The sequence below is a fragment of the Acomys minous genome (genome assembly GCF_964271855.1).
Source record: "Acomys minous genome assembly, chromosome: 11".
Lineage (NCBI taxonomy): Eukaryota > Metazoa > Chordata > Mammalia > Rodentia > Muridae > Acomys > Acomys minous.
Genome location: NC_140492.1, coordinates 61,334,792 through 61,354,015, shown reverse-complemented (window position 1 = coordinate 61,354,015; position 19,224 = coordinate 61,334,792). Strand labels below are relative to the sequence as shown.

General features: G+C 47.2%; 1 long non-coding RNA gene across 1 annotated transcript; it reads left to right on the top strand.

Annotated features, from left to right (window-relative positions):
- Positions 1 to 1,183: 1,183 nt before the first annotated feature.
- LOC311609047 lies at positions 1,184 to 18,005 on the top strand. Its single transcript, XR_014783250.1, has 3 exons — positions 1,184 to 1,247; positions 13,307 to 13,456; positions 15,596 to 18,005. It is a non-coding gene; the product is annotated as an uncharacterized lncRNA (long non-coding RNA).
- Positions 18,006 to 19,224: the final 1,219 nt, after the last annotated feature.

Here is a 19,224-nt window from a genome sequence, read left to right as displayed (position 1 = left end):
CCCCACTCCCACTCCACTCCCATCCCACTCCCCACCCACTCCAAAAGATAAAAGAGGAATTCTTAGGTTATGCTCCATGCTGAGATGTGCGAGGCTGAAAGGAGTGAGACAGCAGCATTTCAACATGTTGATGACTAAATAATCCTGGGGAGTGAAGGACTCCCCAAGATAAGACCATTCTCTCTGGCCAGCACAGTGGTGGCACTACAGTGCTGTAGTCTCATTGACCTGGTTCCTCATTCCTAAACATTAATTACACAGCCTTGTTGAAAATAAATTTAAAACAGTACCTGCAATATTGTATGGTCTCCAGAAGTTTTTTGTTTTGTTTTTTGTTTTTGTTTTGTTTTGTTTTTTAAAGAGACGGTGTTTCACTTAGTCCAGGTTGGCCTTGAACTCACTGTGTAACCAAAGATGACTTTGAACTCCTGAACCCTCCTTGTCTCAACCTCCCCAAATGCTGGGATGGACCCCCAGGCCCTAGGATATGTTACATATGCACTCTACACTGTAACACCCCCAGGCCCAAAGTACTAGTAATAGTACTATAAAGGGGAGTCTCGCTGTCTAAATCATGGGAAGACATAAAGATCTTAAGTTTTCCACATGTTGTCTTAAGCCACATGTGTGCCTGGTAGTCATAGGGGCCAAAGGAGGGGTTTGGATCCCCTGAGACTAGACATACAGATGTTTGGGAGGCATTCTGTTGGTGCTAGGAAGCGAACCTGGGTCCTCTGAAAGAGCAGCCAGTGCTCTTAACTGAGCCATCTCTCTAGCTCCCCATTTTCCTCTTTTGTTTTGTCCACCAGTTAGGTCCCCGTTACCCTGATCCTGGGGTACATTCTTTTACAATGGCATCACAAATACTGAGAACAAGAGAACTAACAGTGAAGAGTCTGAGAGAGGAAGTGGCTTCTATCTGTGGTGTATTCTTGGTTTGGTGGGCATAAGGTTATTGTGTAACTCAATGCTGATGTCTGTACCTGCCATATCTGGTGGCAGTTGTTCTGAGAATCTCCGGTCCAATGTTGTATAAGCAGTGCTCTCCAATTGACCCCTGGTATGCCAATAAAGCAGCTTATAGCCAATTACTAAGCAAGGGAGAGAATAGGGCTGGACTTCCTGCCAGCCAGGGAAGGAGGAGTTAAAGGAGGAAGTAGGGGATTCAGCCCTGGTCAGAGGTCCAGGAGACATCAGGAGAGAGGAGCTGGAGCAGGAAAGCAACAAAGTGCACGTATCGCTGGAATGTACGTTGGCAGGTAACCATATTAGCTTAGAGAGTTAAGATTAGATTCATAACTAACTGCCAGGTTCTTGTGCCGTGAAACTTACTATTAAACAAATATGAAAGACTCTCAGTTATTTGTGTGATAGCTGGGTTAAGAGAAACAGAGGAACAAACACAGTTTTATAAAAGTAACTTTAACAGGGTTTGCTTTGCCTATTTGTTTGGTTGGTTGGTTATGGGGTTTTTTTGTTTGTTTGTTTTTGTTTTTGTTTTTGCCACAGAGTTGTTCTGTGTAGCCCTGGCTGTCTTAGAACTCGCTCTGTATACCAGACTAGCCTCGAACTCACAGAGATCCATCTGCTCTGTCAATAAAGCAAGGCTACAGAGGATGTCCAGCTTTGAGTACAGCAGATGGGGAGCTTGGAAGCCACAGTTCCACCTAAAAAGTATAAAACTGAACTGTCTGAAAACACAACAGCTCTTCCAAGACCAGGAAAGAGTGAGTCACTGGGTAAGCAGGGCAAAGAATGGAAGAACTTCCATTTCCTAGCTGCAAAGGAGTTAATGACTGAGCCTTTCCCTGAAATTAGTGTTATATACAAAGCCTTGTATACAACAAGCACAGCAGGCACTGTGAAGGATAAGCACCAACGAACAAACACAATGATAAAAAAAAAAAAGCCACATCTGTGCATGTTATTTTTAAACTACAGAAACAAAGGGAAAATATTCCTGAAATAAGTCAAAGGGGAATTCTCTTCTCTCTCTTCTTCTGACATTCCCATTGTATGTATGTATGTATGTATGTATGTATGTATGTATGTATGTATGTATGTATATACATTGGACCATTCACAGCTGTCCCATGGTTTTTTAGAATCATGATGTGGTTTGATTTGGACCTTTTTCTTTTAGAGTTTCCAGGTTAGAAGGTTTCATTGGGACATCTTAAAATTCAGAGATTTTTTTTTTCTTGGTGTGTCTAGTCTCCTAAAATAGTCTAATAAAGGCATTCTCTTTGGTTTACGTTTTCACCTCTAAGCTTTTGTTCTGTTCCTTGGAGGAAGAGGAAGGCTCTCCTCCAAGTCCTCAGAAAAGAAGCCACACAGGCACACAAGGTGTGTGTGGAGAGAGAGAGAAAGAGAGAGAGAAAGAAAGAAACAAAGGGGGAAACAAAGCACAGCTGTCTGTGCTCTGAAAAAAATTCTTCAACATTGAAGGAGAAAGAAAGACTGCCTCAGATACTCTAAAATTAGAAACATTTGTTGCCAATAGACCACACTTAAAAAACTTCATACAGGCCGGGTGTGGTGGCACACATCTTTAATCTTAGCAGTTGGGAGGTAGAGATGGGCAGAGCTTGGTCATCTTAAGACCAGGCTGGTGTATAAATGAGTTCTAGGCCAGCCAGGGCTACGGAGTAAGACCTGCATCAAAACAAAACAAAAAAAAAATTTTTTTTAATGTTTTTTTCATAGAGAAGGCAAATGCTGTAGATGAGAAACTTAGATCTACAAAAGTAAAAATACTAGAGAAAGAATAAGTAATGATAAAAAATAAAAGCTTTTGTTATTTTTTTTTCCTGCACTTAATTGAGGTAACAGAATGCAGAAACAACCTGTTCAATCATTCTCAATAGAACGAGGGACAGCAGCGATGTGTGGGAAGAGTGAGGGAGTCCTGGACTTGGTTATTTCTCAATAGAACGAGGGACAGCAGCGATGTGTGGGAAGAGTGAGGGAGTCCTGGACTTGGTTATTTTAGGTCCCTGCAGGACATGCAAAGCAGAGCAGTCCCTTAACAAGTGAAATGGATGCGTTGTATTGGATAGTGCTAAATCCTGGGTGACGTGGACAAATACAAGTTAAAAGGGCATAAACCCTGAACAAAAAACAAAAAGGTAGATTCACCTTGCTCAGTGGACAAAGGTCCTGGCCGCTGCCTACGCACGCCTGATGCCCTGTGTTTGATCCCAGAACCCATGCTAATATGGAAGGAAAGAAGAGACGCCACAGAACTGTCTCCTGATTTCCACATGTGCACCGGGGCATGCACCCTCCTCTTTCTTTCTCTGTCTGCCTGCCTGCCTGCCTGCCTGCCTGTCTGTCTGTCTGTCTGTCTGTCTCTCTCTCTCTCTCTCTCTCTCTCTCTCTCTCTCTCTGTCTATCTCTCTCTGTCTGTCTCTGTCTCTGTGTCTCTGTCTGTCTGTCTGTCTGTCTCTGTCTCTCTCTCTCTGTCTCTGTCTCTGTCTCTGTCTGTCTCTCTCTCTTTCTCTCTCTCTCTCTCTCTCTCTCTCTCTCTCTCTCTCTCTCTCTCTGTCTCTGTCACTGTGTCTCTATCTGTCTGTCTGTCTCTCTCTGTCTCTGTCTCTGTCTCTGTCTCTGTCTCACGCGCACACACGCGCGAGCACACACACACACACATTCTCAAGGATGCAGGGACCACCACCTCGACAGATCACAGTGAGGACCATAAATCAAACCTAAACAAATGTAAAAGGACAGAAAAGCATACAAAACCTGCTCTCCAGCCTCAGTGGACTCTAACTAGACTCAATAGCAAACTGATCTAGAAAATGTGCAGGTACGTATGTGAGGGTTAACAAGTACATTTCCAAAGGACACATGCATCAAAGAAGACGTCTAAAAGAATTTTTAAAATATTTTGAACTAAATTAAAATTAAAATAACATATAAAAATATCAAAAGCCTTGGGATGCACTGAAAAGGGTGCTCAATGGGGGGATTTACAGCATTTAATGTACATTAGAAAAATCTAACCTCGGGCAGCTAAACTGCCACCTTGGAACATGTCCCAGTCTGCTTTCTGTTCCTGTGTTAAACACCACAGCCAAAAGCAACCTGGGGAGGAAAGGGTTTATTTCACTTTATGGGTTATAATACCTTACTGAGAGAAGTCAGGGCAGGGACTGGAGCAGAGGTCATGAAAGAACACTGCTTACTGGCTTGCTCTCCCAGGAAAGCCTGCTTTCTTACTTTACCCAGGACCAACTGCCCAGAGGTAGCACCATCCATAATGGGCTGGGCCCTCCACGTCAATCATCAATCCAGAAAATGTTCAAAGTACATGTTTACATGCCAATCTGAGGGGTTGGAGGCATTTCTATTTCCCAGATGCCTCTAGCTTATGTCAAGTTGACAAAGCAAACAAACAAACACACAAACACAGAAATCAAAAACAGAGAAACCAAAGGCTGAGTTTTTAAAAGATAAGTGAATAAATGTCTAAAGACTAACTAAGAAAACAGAGAAGGGGCATAACATTTTAAATGAAAGAGAAAAAGACATCACTCTGGATCCTATGGACATTAGAAAGATAGAAAGGAATACAAGATTATTCCATGAAGTTGATAACCTTTCTCCCCCTCCTCTCTCTCCCGTCTCCCCTGCCTTTATTTCTTGAGGCATGGCCTGATTGTGCAGCCCAGGCTATCCCCCGAGTACTGGGACTAGAGGCACCTGCCACCATGTCCATGCCAATAGGCCTATTTCTTGAAGGACACAGTTTGCTAAAACTCAAGCAACAAGACAATCTAAATGGACCTAAATTTATTTAAGAAATGGAATCAATGCCTCCCATAAAGGAAAACACTGACTCAAATGTGTTCGCTGGTGACTCTTACCACACACCGAAGGAAGAAAGTGTGCCCCCACTCTACAACCTCAGAAGATAGAAAATATCAATATTAATGCTTTCTGACTCATTCTACAAGGTCAGCACTATTCTAATATTATAGATACTGGTTTGATATCTAGACAAACTAAACAAAAATATTACAAGAAAGGAAAACTAATATTTCCCCTGTACATATACGAAACAATCCTCAATAAAAATATCAGCAAGTCAAACCCAACAACCTATCGACAATTATCCATCAGTTTGAAAAATCATATAATATAATACAATATAATGTAACCAATTAAATCAACAGGCTGAAGAAGAAAATCACATTATCATATCAATAGATAGAGAAAAACTGTTTGGGGGCCTGTCTGATAGCTCGGTGGGCAAAAACACTTGCCACCAAGCTTGGTGACCTGAGTTTAATTCCCCCACGTGGTGGACGAGAAGAACTGACTCTCGCCACTGTCATCTGACCTCCACATTGTAGGTGTGTGGGCTGTGGTAAATGCATTCACACAATAAAGGACTAAATGGATAAAAAATATTTTAAAAATCATTTGACAAAGTACAGCCACTGATAGTAAGGAAAGCCTTCAAAGAGCCGAACAGAGAGGAACATCCTCAACTTGATAAAACTTTATGTCTTCAGAAACATAAAGCTCACACTTGAGTCAGCGTGATGACCCTTCCCTGATGACCCTACCCATTCATATCTGAAACAAGGCAAGGGCATCCCCCTTCCTCACCTGTTCCAGCATCTCCCTGGAACTCTTAAAACGAAAAGGAAATAAAAGGTATACTTATTAGGGGAAGAAAACAATCAATAAAATTGTCTTTGTCCACTGATAACATAATTGTTCATGTAAAAAAAAAAAAATCCAAAAGAGGGCTGGAGAGATGGCTCAGAGGTTAAGGGCATTGTCTGTTCCTCCAAACGTCCTGAGTTCAATTCCCAGCTACCACACGGTGGCTCACAACCATCTATAATGAGATCTGGTGCCTTCTTCCAGCCTGCAGGCACACATGTGGGCAGAACACTGTATAAATAATAAATAAATTAATTAATTAATCTTTTAAAAAAGAAAAAAGAATTGTTTCTAAAAAAAAAAAAGATTTAAAAAACTCTCTTGGGGCAGGCGGATCGCTGTGAGTTCAAGGCCAGCCTGGTCTACAGAGCGAGTCCAGGACAGCCAAGGCTACACAGAGAAACCCTGTCTCAAAAAACCAAAATAAAATAAAATAAAATAAATAAAAAATAAAAAACTCTCTTGGAGCCCATAAATGTTTATAACAGTTTTGAAAAACACAAATGTGTGTGTGTGTGTGTGTGTGTGTGTGTCTGTGTGTGTGTATAAATGTCAGTTATTTTCCTTCACATCAGGAACAGGAGCCTTGTGTAGGAAGGAGCCATGTGTTTGTTTTCAGTGCAATATATAATAGTGCATTAAATACCCTGAGTTATTAGCTTCATCAAAGTAAAATCTCTACAAATCTGCATAGGTCTTAAGGAATCTTCCTGGGCATCACCCCTTTAGAACATCACGGTACCCCTTAATGATGTTGACAATATTGCTACAGTCATGGGGCAAATGGCAAAACAGGCACAGTCTACAGAGGCACAGTTGGTGACTATGTCCACTCAGTAAGCGCCCCCTTACCTCCACGCTAAGTCCTCTCCAATGGACCCAGTTCACTAGTCAGAGGCTAAAACTGACCCACAGTTTAGCATGATCAAAAACTAGATGTCTCTAGCAGGGTGGTGGCGGCGGCACACGCTTTTAATGCCAGCACTCAGGAAGCAGAGGCAGGCAGATATCTGTGAGTTTGAGGCCAGCCTGGTCCTCAGAGCTAGTTCCAGGACAGACAGGACTACCCAGAAAAACCCTGTCTCCAAAACAAAGCAACCAGACAACTAGGTATCTCTTTGCCCTTTTGTGCCTCATGCCTCCTCCATGGTTAGGATGCTGTCTTAGTCCTTGTTCTTGCTGTGAAGAGAAGCCATGACCACAGCTGCCTTACATTCAGAAGATTTGGCCATTATTGTCATCGTAGGAAGCATGGCAGTGTCCAGGCAGACATGGCGCTGAAGAGGGAGTTGAGAGTTCTTACATCCAAATTGGCAGGCAGCAGGAAGAGAGAGAGAGAGAGAGAGAGAGAGAGAGAGAGAGAGAGAGAGAGAGAGAGAGAGAGACATTGAGCCTGGCTTGAGTATTTGAAACTTCAAGGCCCACCCCCCAGTGACACACTTCCTCCAACAAGGCCACACCTACCTCAATAAGGCCACGCCTCCTAATAGTGCCACTCCCAGATAACCAAGCGTTCAAATATATGAACCTATGAGGGTCATTCTTAGTCAAACCATCACAGGTGCTAACAAGATTCTTCAAGTTAATGAGTGTCTCTTGGCCCCAGTCTGGGCAGGGGAATAACATTAAGGGTAGACAGCCCTCCTGTCTAGGGATTTGGCGCCCATTAGTTGAGAAGTTTGTATCAGCTAAACACGGGGTAAGCTTGAGGGTGGGATTGTTGGTGGGGCTGAGGGAACAACAAATTGAACAACCCAATGCTTAACACAGGAAGAAGGCCAAATGAGCTTGCTTAACACAGGAAGAAGGCCAAATGAGCTTCTCGCCGAGAGAGCAGGCCTTGGGCCTCAATGGGATGCCTCTTGCTGGCAATTTACTTCCTCAGAACAGGCCTAAGGGGTTCTAGACTCTTTGAGTGTAGGTAATTAATCATAACGAATGTTACGAGTGTTGCTCGACACTCTGGACGTTTTCCACACAGAGGTAGTCTCATCTCCACACACAGGAAGGCGTGTTTTGATTTAAACAATTCCAAAGTTTAGAAAATAAGTCATGAAAGGCTCCCTCCACTACCACCACCCTCACTAATCTTGCCCTTGTGAGGTCATCACTGTTTACAGTCTTTGTGTACGCCTCCTGACAGCTGTCTATATTTAATCAACGTTATAGATGCACACCCACTCGTGTGTGTGTGTGTGTGTGTGTGTGTGTGTGTGTGTGTATTTATACAAACACAGCTTGATTGTCTTTATGAAAACCTGATCGTACCTAAGGAAGTGACTTGCTTTTTCTCGTGTGTCCATCCATCTTTTTCCAACTCCACACGTAGAAACACGTGTGCAACTCTCAGGAAATCTGCAGTTAAGCAACAGGATTACTGGATGCCTGCAAGAAAAAACATTGTGCTACCTGGAGCCTGTCCTTTCTGGTTAGTTGATTCAAGCCTTCGAACCTCATTTTACAGCTCTGTAGCATTTGGGGAACGGAGACCACACAGGAACTCACAGCCATGGACCTGCAAATGAGCTCCGGCAACCCCCTCGCCCTGAGCAAAAGACAGAGTGTTGTGGCTCTCTGAAATCAAGTCAGGGAAAATCAGTGTTCCTGACCTAGATACAACATCATCTGGTTCAATCATGATAATAACGCATGTTCATTTTGTCCTTTTCAGGGTCATGGTTTTGCTTTAAGGAAAAAAAATATTTTAGTCAGATGTGGTGGTTGAGGCGGGGAAGAGTGAGAGTTCAAGGCCAACCTAACCTACATGAGGCCCTGTCTCAAAGAAAGAGCTTGGGGTGTGTGACAATGGTAGAGCGCTCACCTACATGGGCGAGCTCCTGGCTTTGATCTCTTGCATGGATGGCTGCCAATCATCCATAACAATAGTAGTGGTAAACTCCAACATTTCAGGTTCAAGGTAGGTCTCACCACCTGCCTGAGCCTTAGCATGTGATACTGGGTCACAGCAAAGCAACAGGTACTAGCTACCTGCTAGCTACTAGCCTGGGCATTTTAGATACAGCACTTACTTCATCTAACCCTCCCCCCCCTGCTCTGTGAAATGTCAGCAGCCCCTTTTACAGAGAAGAAAGCCTTTTGGAGAGAGGAAGTGATGAGCCCAGGACACAGAGGAGGAGTCCAGCAGGCCCTCGCACAAGCCACAGCGGTTCACTGCTCTTGGCATATGACCGTCCTTGAAGAGAGGGAGGCAGTTTTGAAGGCTAGAAGACCAAATTATGGTGCTGGCAGGGCCATGTGCTGAGTTAATGGCTTTTTGGTGGTTGTAGTGGTGGTGCTGGTGCTGGTGCTGGTGCTGGTGCTGGTGCTGGTGCTGGTGCTGGTGGTGTCTTTCTCCAGATCCCAGTATTTGCTGCCCATCTTTGACATATCTTGGCACAGACACCCTTTGCCCCGATACTCGATGTCCACATGACATTTTCGAAGTGTGTCTCCACGTCATCTTCTTCAACCCATGCCTGGCCCCATCTGAATGCTCTCTTGTACACCGACACCTGTTGCACTGACTTAGGACCTCTTCTGAACCAATGTCCTGGGGGCTTGGGCTTTGATGAACGTTCTTGGGGTGCCGCAAGGGTAGGTGAATCACACCGCAACAGACAGAAAGCTGGAGATAGAAACCTCTCCCCCTGAATGCTAGCATTACCAGAAGCTCTGAGAGAAAACACTGCTCTCTCCTGAGGTATCAGGAAAAACCCCAGGGCTGGTGGTCACTGTGCCCTCACAGTCTAGTCACATCCAAAAGAGGGCTGAGCAAAGAAACCCGCTGACGTAAAGCTGACGTGTCCCAAACCTATTGGAAGTTAGTGGTAGGGAGATCGGGGTGGTGGGTGCTCTTAACATTACTCTGTGAAGCTGTTTTTTGACTGGCGGGTTATACAACCTTTGTGAGAGAGAGGGGATGACTGAACCCAGTGTGGGAATAAGGGGCAGTGGTCCTGTCCTCGCTATTTAGTGAATATACAACTTTGGCAACTGGTTTTCCTCATTTGTGAAAGAGACGTGAAGATTCCTAATTAGTCACTTAGGGGCTAGTCCGCAGCTATAGCCAACACCAGCAGGACGTCTTTTGCACATGGGAGAGTGGTTCGTTTGTTGCTCAGACTGACTTGAAGGACATGCTTCTGTTGTCCATTATTGATAGGGGTCTCAGAAGACCTGAGCGCCAGAACGGCTTTGCCATTTTAATTTGTGTCCCCCAAGGCCAGTCTGTCCTTGTCCCATCTGGGCAGAAGAGGACAAAGCTTAGAGAACACTTCCTGGGCAGTTTCTAGGAGCCATAGCCCTCTCCTCTATTCAAAGGCATGAGTCAGGACCACATCCCGGGAGTCACTGTAGGGTTGGGAACTGTGAAGGAACAGCTAATTCCGGTGCATGGTGCAGAAGGGGGGATGGGGACAGGCATGGGGATGACCAGTCTCAGCCAGCTAGCCTTCTCTGCTAATTGAACCTCCGGATGTGCTCTTGGCACTAAACATGGGTTTGGACGTCTGTAGAGCTCTTTAGCACTGCACATAACTAAATAAGTGGCAACAGTTTAAAAATGGGAAAGACAGGAGGGGGAAGTGTCTGGTGGGTGAAATAGGAGACAGGTCCTGGGCACACAGAAGGGTGGCCACATCCGCCCCTTTCCTTCCAAGGCTTCCCGGTGGCCTTGTCTGCCATGTGGTGGGGAAAGGAAAGCAAAGTCCTCAGGGTGTCATTGAGCTCAGCACGGCTTCTTCCCTGCTTCCTTGGCAGCCAGATGGAGAAGCGTGTGGCTCTGGGTCTTGACAGCCTCACAGCTTCCCTGGTGGCCTCAAGGCTGTAAACCCCACCTTCCCACAATTGCCAAGCCAGCTGAGGGACAGGCAACACGCCAAGTCCGGCAACACCCGCAAGTGCTCACACACACACACACACACACACACACACACACACACACACACACATCATATCATACACCCCTGAGAGCACACATGCGAGTACACACACACACACACATATACACACACACCATATCACACACCCCTGAGAGCACACATGTGAGCATACACACACACACACACACACATACATCATATCACACACCTCTGAGAGTGCACATGCGAGCACACACACACACACACACCTCACCTCCAGCACATACCAGCTGCAGATGCTCAGGGTGGGGGGAGGGGAGGCACATGGTACTCATTCACAGAATCCTCCTGCAAAGGCCAGACACATGAGTTGGTCCTCCGCTAGGCTTCCTCAGCTCCTTGGCCACAAAGCACAGACGAGCCCTCTCTGGCATCTTCCCAGCTCACTAGTCTGCAAGGTACCAAAGGTGCTCAGCAGGGCAAGGCCCTTCCCCCCCCCTCACAAAGGTGCTCAGCAGGGCAAGGCCCTTCCCCCCCCCTCACAACCCCCCCCCCCCCCCCCCCCCCCCCCGCCTTAGAGAACACATACATTCTTTCCATGGGCACACTAGTCCTCAAAACAACTCTATCTCGAGTGGCTTCCCAACCCCCAACAGGAACAAGCTCCGATCAACGTCTCTGGCACCCACTCTACCGTTCTCTATTTGGATGAGCTTTTCCAAGCCGCTGTCAGTGTACAGTGTTATGTACATAACAGCTCCGCTCCCTTCCTCCTCCTCCAGCTTTGTATATACTTTCCCATGAGCCGGGGCTTCCAGGCGCTGAGCCTGTCACAACTGCAAAATAATGGAAGGCGGACTTTGTTTTAGAACCTTTATACCCAGGACATCTCTATGCTGCTCAGACACCTGGAAATCCTTGCTGATGATGCGCATCTCCTTTGGATGAAAGACCCTGGTTGTGCATCTGTACAGGGAGGATGGTGGGGTATAGCAGTCACTGAGTTCTTCCCCAAAGTGGCATGACCTGTAGTGTTAGGCAAAATTATTTATTACTTCTGATTCCTGAAACATTCTCTGTATAATAGTAATAATAATAACAACAACAACAATAATAATAATAATAATAATAATAATAATAATAATAATAATAATAATAATAGACATTATTACACGCTCCAACTGTCCATGGATGACCTTTAGCGTTCACCTCCTCTCTCCAGCCATTATTCAGCATAATTTGACTGGCTGGGGCAAGTTGGGAGAGTGAGAAGGCCCGGTGAGCGTGGGAGGAGGCACAGTCCAAATTAGAAACAGATTTAAGGAGCATTTGCAGGGAGTTAGGCGGAGGGCCAGGCGCGCTCGCTGGCAGCATGTGGAACCCCTCTTTAGGGACTGTCAGCCGCTAGGTTTCCACAGCGGATCTTACCCCAGCCAGAGCACAGCTGGGTTTCAGTTGTCAGAGCCTCAGCCAAGACATCTGAGAAGGGGATGGCGTGCCCCTGTGTGGGAGTGCATATTCTCGCACAGGCCACATGTGACATGCTTGACCTCAGGACACTCCCAGTACACTTACTAACTGCCAACATACAGGGTTTAGAAGACACAGGTGCACATGCCGAGAACCAGGACAGATACACTGGCAGGCTTAGCCTATACACAGCAACACTTTGTAGGAGAAGTGTCTGTCTGTCTGTCTGTCTGTCTGTCTGTCTGTCTGTCTGTCTGTCTGTCTGTCTCTCTCTCTCTCTCTCTCTCTCTCTCTCTCTCTCTCTCTCTCTCCTCCCTCACTTTCCTTTCCCCTCCCTCCACCCTTCCCTCCCTCTCCCTGTCTCTATATCTCTGTGTCTCTGGGGGGGGGGGGCGGGCATATGGTATGCATGTACATATACATATGTAGGAATACAAACCCATGTGTGCCGAGACTTTGGAGTGCCCTGTTCAGCCACTCTCCCTATTCCCTTGAAATGGGGGTGGGTGGGTGAGTGGGTCTCTTACTGAGTGTGGAGCTAGGCTGGCAGCCAGCAAGCCTCAGCAATCCTCTTCTCCACCCCCCGACCCCCACCCCCACCTCCAGCTCTGGAGTTACAGGCACTCATGGCCCACGCTGAGCTTTGTCCATGGGTGCTCTGGTCTGACCTGAGGCATGCACACTAGCACCATACGTGTTCTTCACTCCCCCCACCCCCTAGCCCCCCCAGAGCAAGTTTTAGTCCTACTCCTGGGAGAAGACTGAATGGGAGTTGCTTGACCTTGGGTTAGCCTTTTGACCTCTCTGAACCTGTACAAACCACAGCAGCTGTGATGGCCGGAATGAAAAACAAAGGGGAGTGTCGGGAAATGATGCAGCTTTTGATGTGAGAAGTGAAAGAAGGGGAGATGTGCTGGTGATGGTGGTGATGATGGTGATGGTGACGGTGATGGTGGCGGTGGCGGTACGGGCAGAGGACGATGGCCACACCCTTTCTGGAGCCGACAGAGAATGCTCCACTGGCTTGGCTCTCGATTTGATAAAATGAATAGAAGGCACACACATCCACGGATAAGAGGGGTGGGGAATTATGGCACCCGCTCCTATCAGCCCTGCCCTCGTGACCCCGAGGGACCTGTGCCTTGCTGAGCCCTGGGCTTTTGCTATCTGAGATGCATTCTTTATGTTGCCAAGTAAGGGCCATGTGGTTCAGGCTCTGCTCCCCACACGGTTCTCTCAATGGTGTTGTGCTAGCGATTTCTGCCCAGTCTTCAACATGTTTTCCTTTTTCACCCCAGTTCTGGTGAGGAGTACGTCCCTTCTTCTGCCCTTAACTTGATGGCCTCCCTCCTGCTGGCCTAATTCCCAGAGTCCTTCACTTCTTTCCCTCCCCTCGGCCTTCAGAGCAACTCAGCAGAACCAGCTGCCCTTTCCCAGGAACCGATTTGGTACACACATGCTTTTGTTCTGGGTGTTCTGGGGCCGGGGAGGGGGTTGAGGCGAACTGATGTCACTCTTCCCCTAGGGGAGTTCACAAGCCAGTGAACCTTTCAAAACACAGAGCCCCATGGGAGAAACACTTAGGGCACAGCGGGAAGGCAGGAACATTGCACACACCCTAGGAGGTCAAAGGACAGTAAGCCAGATCTTACCACACAGATCAGGGCACTCTGCCCTGCATGGCCTGGTGTGGCAAGGAACAGGACGGGCAATTCCAGCGCTGACAGGCAGCCAGCTGTGTAGAGCTGGTCTTAAGGCCACGAGGCAGCAGGACACCTCCGAGTGACCAGCGCCAGAGTCAAGATGGACGGTAGTGGGGAGCAACATGAGACAGTGAAAGGATCTAGACACCGAATCGGGACCTTCTACACCGTCATTAGACAACAGATTCTTAGGAAGCTCATTGCTGAGTCGCACAGTGACTGGGAACCCCAGATCCCATTTCCCAGCAAGACCAATCACTGTAAAAACAACAACAGCAAAAATAACAACCAAGGTGAGAACAGGCAAGACCAATAGATCCCTAAGAATAGTCTCTATAGTGCCGGGTGGTGGTGGTGCACACCTTTAATCCCACAACTTCTGGAGTCAAGTGAGTTCAAGGCCAGGCTGGTCTACAGAGTGAACTCCAGGGCAGAAACCCTGTCTTGAAAAGGAAACAAACAAACCAAGAGAGAATGTTCTCTAGAGAACAGAGAGCAGGGGAGCCATGCATGAACACAGAGGTGGGGGCTTCTAGAGGGGTAGGGAGGGCGCAGGATGTACACAGAGCTGCAAGGTATTCAGAAATTGCCAATTTAAAAATGCTGAGAGGATTAGAGAGGTAGAGATCAGGAGGTAAGGAAGGGCCAGGTCACCAGGGAAGGAAGGTCCCTGCAGCTGGCTTACTCATGATCATATCCGTGGGTCCCACATGCGTCACTAAGCTACTTAATGGATCCTGTGCCAGGTCTGAGGTCACCACGGTCAGTGTGCAAATGTAGAAGGTCCCGATTCTGTGTCTAAATCCTTTTACTCTCGTGTGTTGCTTTGCATTCCAGTACACGTTGATTCTGGCACTGGTCACTCAGGGGAGTCCTGCTGCCCATGGCTCAAGACCAGCTAGCTCTACACGGCTGGCTGTCTTGAGCACTGGAACTGCCCGTCCTGTTCTTTGCCACCCCAGGCCACATAGGGCAGAGGGCCCTGGTCTGTGTAGTAAAGGAAAAAGGAGAGAATTCTACACAACAGAGAGATGGCTGTCTGCCTTTAATTGGAGGAAGGGGGGCGCCAGGAGGGCAGAAATAAAGATGATTCTTGATTCTTGGATCTTCAGTTGGGGGCTTGGATGTAGGGGTTGTCTTTCGGGGACAGGAAATGCCAAGGTGGCCCAATGGAAGGTAGAATGGGACAGCTGAGTCAGGTGGGAGCTGGTGGCTATCCAGACTGGAGCAGCTCAGAGCAGTCTCCAGCAGGTGACAGGCTCCCAGCTAGAAAAGCATGGTTTGGGGCACAGCTGTAGATGGCGACTGGAGCACTCAAGGCAGAAACTCCAGGGAGCGAACGAACACACACACACATACACACACATACACACACATACACACACATATACACACATACACACATATACACACACATACACACACATATATACACACATACACACACATACACACATATATACACACATACACACATATACACACAAACATGCATATGTGTGCACGCATGTGCACAAGCAGGTGCGCATATGAATTTGCTAAGTCAGTTTTAAACTAGGAACAGCAGCAGACTCACACCCCAGCAGCTGAGAACCTGGTAATTACTGGGTCCTTGAGGTTACACGGTTAAACGCCTGAACAGTAGGAAGTAGCACCCCAATTGCTGTCTCTCCCTGGGGTGAGAGTGAGAAGCAATTTGTAGTTAGTTACTCAGTCCACAAGGCGGGGTGCCTCAGTAGTCCTAGTCTGACACCAGGAGCCAGGAAGGCTTCTGGACAGCCACTGATCCCTAAGCTACAATGAAGGTTTGGCATCACTGGTTGCAGACCCTTCTGAAATACCCTTTTCTTTCTTTCTTTCTTCTTTTTTTTTTTTTCAACCCAGGCTGCTACCCAAAAAATGTTGCCCATAGTCGAGGGGGACCTTCCCACATGAAGGCGATGAGGAAGTTTGGTTCTTCGGCTGAGGCTCGCTGCTCAGGTGATTCTAACTTTCGACAAGTTGACTTAAAGCCAACCCCCATGCCAGGGGAGTAGTCAGGCCTGGCTGCAAGAAACCGGCATGGAGGGCACACAGCGAGTGGCGCTGGGGAGAGAGCCACCTTCAACCACAGGATCTAGCTTTCCATGTGCTGGGTTTGTCCCCGTGAGACACCCATAGCACTTTGTCACAAATCTTGTCAGCTAGTAAGTACTCAATAAATACCCTCCTGGGTGCAGACCCTTGGCCAATGCTGAGAGACTCCAGTGATGAGCCATGCCTTATGTGGCCACATGAAGGTTTTTTCTTTTTGTTTTTGTTTGTTTTCTGGATTGAATTGGAGCTACTAGCCTCTTTGACTACACAATAAGGAAGTCTCATTTGCAGCAAATGGTCCCCTGTTGTCTGTAGCCCTCAACTCCAAGGACTATTATTATCTACAGCCAACCATGATCTCAAAATATAAAGTAGAAAAAGCCCAGAAACAAACATAAATGTTTTAATTTTGTGGAGTTTTCGTTTTATTTTGAGACAGGGTCTCCTGAAACCCAGGGTGGTCTTGGATTGCTTTGGATTGCTTATGTAGTTGAGGGTAACCTTGAATTCCTGATCTTCCTGTTCCCAATCTCCCAAACACTGTCAAGCATCGGTCACCACAGCTGGCCACAATTCACAAGTTCTGAATGATGTGAGGCAGCCCCATACTGTTGCACCTCAGGTAGGAAAATACTCTTCACAATGTACGCCATAGCTGCTGTGGTCACTTTCCTGGTGATCTCAGTCGTTACACTGACTCGGAGCACCCCAGCACTTCAATTCACATGACCCCTACTTACTTAGAAAAGACTCCAAAAGCTGGGAAGAAGAATCTTGACCATTCAGAGATAGCACAGAGGCTGGGGAGCACTTCCTTCCATCACTGTCTCACATCATCACAGGAAGATGAGCAGCTGGGGTACAACACAAGACTGGACACATTCACCTGACTTCTAGTGCAGCTGTGTAGCTGGGTGTGCACCGTGGGTTCTATGGCGCTTTCCATTGTTACTGGTCTTCCACTCAGGTGTGGGCTGTGGTTCACCTCTTACTGTTTGCCTCGCTTAGAAATTACACTCTATTGTATAGGTGCGTCTGTACAGAAAGCTCGGCATGTGCGTGCTGTTTTGTGTTCCCTTTGGTGTCACTCATCTCCTGGGGTTCTTAGAGTGTATGCCCCGCCCCACCCCACAGATGAGGGGTGATGGATTAGAGTCGATCTTCCCCCAAGACAACAGCTTTAAAGGCACCAACTTCTATGCCTGGGGAGCTCAGGCCGGAGGCTCGGATCTAAGCCCCGAAACCCGAGACTTTAACCTTAGGATGTTTTCTCTGCGATACCGCCATTTTATCAAATCCAGATTCCTTTTGTTCAGAACAAACAGACAGACTCCACAAACCAGGCTGAAAGTTGGAGCCTGCAATAAATAAGAACAGGCAGACAACCAAAGAGGGAAGGGGACAGTTGCATTGCCCCCTCAAGAAGGACCTCATTTGCATAGGTGAGTTTCAGAAGTGCATGCCAAAGAAAGGCTTTGGCTCAATACATAAGGCAACATGCAAAGCAAGTGATTGGACCAGAATTTTTCTCACTGAAAAGCCGTGGAGGCTGGTGTGGGACCCATCTATAGCCCTAGTGCTCAGGAAGCAGAGGCAAGAGGGTCTGGGACTTGAAGCCCAAAATGAGACCTTGACTCATCAGCAGAACAAAGCAAAAGCCGTTGGAAGCTGCTAACATGAAGACCTCACTTGACTGGACAGAGGGTCGTGGCTGTCTGGCTGCAGGCTCAGAGGCACAGACTGCCCACTTCACAGTGCGACAAGTGACGGTACCCAGGGCCACGACCTCTGAGTGGCCACCCATGTGCTTCATGTTGGCCCAGGATACCCGGGCAGAGGTCTTTTCTGTAACCCCAGGGCAATCCTGTGTGACAGGGCTCAGCTGGATAGATTCCCCCAAAGGTTGGAGAGAAGCAGCCAAGAGAAAAGTGCCTTCACCACGGTTTCGGTGAGGCCGAAGCTGAGCTGAGGTAAGAAGCGAGGTCTCTGCCTTGTGTCCTGTTACCGGTCTCCACACGTGACGTGAACAGGAGCTGTGAGTGAACTCCACCTGGCCTGCCTGTATTCTCTTCCAGAAGAGCATTCCTTGCTTTCTTGTCATCAAGCTTAATAGAAAGCAAGTTTCCCAAAGCACGTGGATCTGGAGTGAATGGCTACAGTGTGTTTTGTGCTCTCGTACACACAGGCGTGGGTGTCCACTGGTGAAAGGACTGGTCAATGCCAAGTGAAACTTTGGCTTGTTTCTATTTACTTTAAGATAAAAATTGATGTTGCAATATATCCTTTGTGGTTTGACCTTCCTAAAAATGTAAGAGAGGTAACTTTTTTTTTAAATCATAAAATATTTTGATTTAGGATTAGCTTGCATTAAATTAGTAAATTTAATATTTTTTATTTAATAGCAATAAAATTGGAACATATGAATAATAACTATCTCACACACACACACACACACACACACACACACACACACACACACACACACCCTTATCTCTTTCCAGGCGCTGGGTTGGGACAGGCCCCCTGAAATTGCAGATGGCCTGAGGTTGCAATTATGCTATAAAACAGGAAGAAAACAGAGCAACTGAGATCTCAAGTTCCTGAGCCAGGCCAAAGCAGGAAGTCATGGTGTGCTGGAAACACTAGTGGACCATGGCCGAGGCACCTCCAGGCAGTGTGGTTCCTAGGAAGGGGAGCCTGAGCACCAGGATGGGAGGGGCCCCCTGCTGGCCTCCTGGCTTCCGGTTAGATGGACTGGACCTGCCTTCCTGGATGACTAGGCCTGGGATGTAATGGTGACAGTGGGTGGAGAGGGTGGAGAAGTCCCACACGTCAATCACGACCCCTACACGGCCTCTTCCTAGCTGCCCTTCCCTCCTACCCTTATAAACCAGTTACCTAATCTGCAGTAAGGCTCGATGGTATCTGACTCCCTAACGGCTCTGAAACCCCACAAGGCTACAATTCAGATATAAATCCAGCTGGTGAGAGAGAGGAAAACCCAAGCCCCAGCCTGCAGCTTGGGCGATGCGACCTGAAATACACACTGAGCAGGAGCTGAGCACATGGCCCGAACTCAGCAAGGTAGTGTCTTCCGCCACACTGCCATGTGATGCCCAAGGGGCTGTTGTCAACACTGATGAAGGGACAGAGCTTAAGCAGCTGAGTAACTGGTCCAAGTGATGACACCTGTGTCCAATCCCTGTCCCGGGCTTTGCATCTTTCCACACTAGACACTGGGATGTTTCTGGAGCCTTAAAGGGCCGGGTAGGTCTGACTCTTGTACCTCCCAAGCTCCACCTATACTGTTTTTGGTTTGTTTGTTTGTTTGTTTGTTTAGGTTTTTTGTTTGTTTTGTTTTGGGGTTTTGTTTGTTTGTTTTGCTGGTTTTTTGGGTTCCTTTGGGATTTTGTGTGTGTGTGTGTTTTGTTTTTTGT